The sequence below is a fragment of the Lactuca serriola genome, chromosome 3 (assembly GCF_051521515.1).
Source record: "Lactuca serriola cultivar US96UC23 chromosome 3, Lser_US96UC23_V15, whole genome shotgun sequence".
In the NCBI taxonomy this organism is placed as follows: domain Eukaryota; kingdom Viridiplantae; phylum Streptophyta; class Magnoliopsida; order Asterales; family Asteraceae; genus Lactuca; species Lactuca serriola.
This window is the reverse complement of record NC_136410.1, coordinates 60,282,667-60,287,264: the sequence shown is the minus strand read 5'-3', so window position 1 is coordinate 60,287,264 and position 4,598 is coordinate 60,282,667. Positions and strand designations below refer to the sequence as shown.

Genomic DNA, 4,598 nt, shown 5'->3' with positions numbered 1-4,598 from the left:
TTAGTATCCTAGAGAAATGGATAGTTGTATGATGGCTAGTTCAGTTGGATCAGCGTCCTGGTAGTTGGATAGTGGTTATTTATAGACCGGTAGTTGGTCTTGCCTTATGTATGCTGGTAGGAGGGTACCTGTGGGTTATGTATGTTGAGCAGTAGCAGAGGGTATTCCATCCCGGTAGGATGGTAGGGCCCTAGTATGTTGGTTCTGTAGAGTATTATGTGGTTGCATGTTATGTGTGCATGTTTGCTAGTATAGATTGGCATTCCAACCAGGTGGTTGTGGTCGAGGAGTATTCCATCCAGATAGGATGATTGGAATCATATCATGTCGGCATTCCAACCCGATGGTTGAGGGGCCCAGGGTATTCCATCCCGAGGGATGATTGGACCCATAATAGTAGTAGTAGTTACCGTATGTATAGGAGGTGGGGCATTCCAACCCGATGTTTGTGGGCCAGGAGTATTCCATCCCGGTAGGATGATTGGACTCATAGTATGTTGACATTCCAACCCGATGGTTGAGGGGCCTGGGGTATTCCATCCTGCGGGATGATTGGACCCATGGTAGTTATTGTTGTACGTATAGGTGTAGGGGCATACCAACCCGATGGTTGTGGGCCGAGAGTATCCCATCCCGGTAGGATAATTGGACTCGTAATGTGTAGGCATTCCAACCCGATGGTTGAGGGCCAGGGGTATTCCAACCGGAAGGTTGATTGGATCCGTAGTATGTTGTTCATTTCTGTATGCGTATGTTTATGTGTGTATGGTTACTTTGGGGGAACTCACTAAGCTTTCAGGCTTACAGTTGTGGTTTATTGTTTTAGGTGCTTCAGGAGATCGTGGCAAGGCGAAGGCGTGATCATACCGCTCCTCATGTTTTATGATTTATGTGATATGGTTCTGGGGGATACTCTGATGTTTAAAATATTTTGAAAACAAGATGTATGAACGCAACAGTTTTTGAATGAAATAAAATGTTTTAAATTGGTTGAAATTTTTGGTCGTTACATTTCGGTTCGAAAGGGAAGGGTCCGACTTGATCGTAGCGCATACACCCATGTTTTCCGCAACTTGTGATTTTGGGACTGTACTCTGATAACTGTTTTATATTGAAATACTTATAAATGTTTAAATAAAGGATAAACGGGGGGTTTTGATTCTATTAAAAATGAAAATTTTACCTTGTGGTTTTGGGGACGTTACAAGTTGGTGTCAGGGCCTTGGTTTGAGGGATTCGGGCATACTCTCGGGTGTGTATGAACTCAAGTCAGAGGGTTTGGTAAAATATTCATAAAAATAAATGTTTTATTAAAAAGGGTTTCTAACAAAATAAAGGGGTGTGATGCGTGTAATCGGCCGAGCTCAAGTAAGTGATTCCCAGAATACCCATTCATGTTTATTATGTTATATGTTATGAGAATTGCATGCTAGATTAGGGCTGATGATCTGCTCAGGATTTCATGTTAGGAGAGATGCCTTTATATGCCTGATTGTGAGCTTTTAGAATTGCATGCTATTATGGTTTTCAAATAATTGAATAGAATAGCTTGATTAGTAATGCGTTGATTATATTTTTCCGTTGCCCGAATGTTGCTTACTTTGTGCTTTATGGCACTCTTAGTGACGTGGATCATCTACTAAGTGAATATGCTAAGTCACATGTTGCACATGTTAAATAATCTCATAGTGATGGATTTAGCTCTATTGCGCAGCTCTCGTTTGAGTCCAACCGTTTTAGGGTTGAGTCTTTTACTCGAAGGCTTATCTGATCTCTATTGCATGTGGCAATGACATGGCATCTTTAATCTACTCACACACATGTGGCAATGGCATGACATCTTTAATCTACTTGGCAATGACGTGGCATAAACAAAGATCCTAGTAGGATGGTTATCACCAGTTGAACCTTTCAAATGTTAAAATGTGACCTTTTAAACCATAAAATTACAAGTACAAGCCCTTTAAATGCAAAAAATAGTCACGATGGACCATTTAAAATAATATACGAAAGATAGTTGGGCTACACTAACAATTTTCCTAAAAAATAAAATAATTGTTTTGACCTTTTAAATTTTTCTATGAAAAGTTTTATATATTTTTAGTCATATTTTATAACGGTGACAGATTTGTATAAAAACAAAACTATTTTAGCCAAATATTACCGATTCAAGAGACAACATATTTTGTTGAATAACTTATTATATTTTCTTTCTTAAATCAATTATTTTAGAATTTAAAATGTGTTGGAAAAAAAATTATGAACCAAAAGGCAGACATTAAATTGTTATTTTTGTTTTACTATTATATCTTATGAAATATTGTGTTATTATTAGTCTTTTGGGTTAGTATCTTAAAAAGTGGTAATAAGAGGAATCGAACTTTATGTTTGTCTAGATGAAAAAAAAACGCCTTTGCCAAGTGGGAGTTTGGGAGTGCCTTTTAAAATGAATTATTAGTTTATTGGGTTTTCAAAAAGCCAATAAGTTAAAAAATTGCTTTGTAAAAACACTAACTTTATAGGAAAAAAAGGGTTTCTCCAAAAAACCATGAATTCCTAACTTTTCAAAAAGCCAATAAATACTTTGAGAATCAATCCCAAACATGCTAACCAGACGACACCTTGATAAATACTTTAAAATGAAGAAGTAATTTTGGTCCCCAATTGCCGTGAGGGCCTATTGGGATGGGCCTATCCAAACACCCATTTCGGTAGAGGTGCACAAAATTAGGGTAGATGTGCATAAAAAACCGGTTCATGATCCGAAACCCGTTTGGATGAAATCGGTTCGGTTTGAAACAGACCTACTGTCGGTTTGGACCTGTTTAAAGTTCTATCCATTAAAATAGGTTTGGGACCGGTTTGACAGAAACATGCTTTGATGCATAAATATTTAGCATGGAGGTTAATATAATAAGCAACATGCATGGAGGTTAATATACTTTCTAGTTTCTATTGTAAGCAAACTTCAAGCCGAGGCACCAAAATATCAGGACACCAGAAACTCCAAGTGAGGGTAAAATGGTCAATATAAGGAAAACACTCCCCACAGCAATCTTGGCAACAAACAGCAAATTCAGAAAATCCAAGTGAGGGTAGTTTTTTTCCCAGGTAACTTTTTTGTCCCCTGTGTGTTTTTAACTTAGCTATTTTCAGCTTTATGTGTCTTTTTAAACTTTGTGTTTTGTGTATTGTTTATATTCAAGTAGCTGCAGAAAGCACATTAGAGTGGGATTTCTTCTTCTTTATGTCCCCTGTAACGAGAATCAAGACACAAACAGTGGCGGATTTAGTGCATCACAAGTGGGGTTTTGATCCGGTTTGTATACAGTTTCAATCTGATCAGGTTTCAGCTTAAACCGGTTTTGAGTTTGTTGACTTAAACCCAACTGGTATTAAAACCGATCCAATTTCCAAAAAGAACCTGTTTGTGTACCTCTACATTTAGGTGTTAAACAAAATTGGCAAATTCGTTTCCATTTATTAATTTCTTATTAAACCTATAAAAAACAGATTTCTCAATCTCTGAACATATAATCTCGTGTCTGTGTGCATACCTTTTTTACTTGTACAATATTTCGGTCAACGTCGTGAAGTGTTTCATTCATATCACCCCAATTAAAAATAGCCATTGAAATTAAGATGACTAATAACACTACTGGTAAAATGCTAGGTTTATATCCTTATATAGGTTTGAATACCCAAGCATAAAGCGTGTATGAGCACTAGTATCAAATTTATTGGTGCTATCGCTATAATAGCAACGCATTAAAAAGGCTTGTGTTGCAATTTTCACAATCAGATCAAGGCATCTTCTTCCACAAGAGCTCGTGTATTAAACCACAATTTTCTTGCAACTTTTAACGTGACGTGGGGGATGGAAAGATTGATGGGCAATCGCTAGCCAATGTTGCCTATTGGACAATATATAACAGGGGGAAATAAAGGAATCCTCTTTTCAAATTTCAACCCATAGATATATAGCAATGTAATCTAGCTAGCTAGAGATTAATATACTTCTGCCAAGATGCCTGGTAATTACAAAGCCCAAAAGTCAAAACTTCTAGTTGTTTACGATGACAACACAAAGTAATTAAGTCATCTTCTTTCAACAAATTCTGCTATATCATGTGTGAGTTCAATGAAGGTCTCTTCTTTGCATGGGAGCGTTAGACCTCCCATAGGATGATCATATCCAAACTCTTCTTCCGATAGCTTCAGCAAGGTCTGAAAAGAAGGATGTTCTAGGTATGTTATGGGAATTATAAATCTCTTGTTTGTGCCTTCACCAACATATACTGTGATACAGCCTTTTGGTACATCATTAATGGTTGCTGAGGCTGAATGATATCTTGGCATTATTCCCAGCTTGCCACGCAAGATTTTTGGAAATCTGTGTATGCCCATGATCACAATGAAAATCTAACTTCGTAATTAATTAAAACTATTTGATGGCAGAGAACACGAGTATCGAAGAAAATTTGGGGAGAAGCTCAATAAGTTGAGTTTCCATACAAAACGAATATGGGTATATATAGGCATCTAGTTGCTACAAAGTCCAGAATGCCAAACTATCAACAGAATCAATTTTCGAAAAT

The 4,598-nt window shown here is 37.1% G+C and overlaps 1 long non-coding RNA gene across 1 annotated transcript; it reads left to right on the top strand.

Moving 5' to 3' along the window:
- Window positions 1-2,947: 2,947 nt before the first annotated feature.
- On the top strand, window positions 2,948-3,423 carry LOC145094464 (uncharacterized). The gene is made up of 2 exons (XR_013703364.1): window positions 2,948-3,111; window positions 3,210-3,423. It is a non-coding gene; the product is annotated as an uncharacterized LOC145094464 (long non-coding RNA).
- Window positions 3,424-4,598: the final 1,175 nt, after the last annotated feature.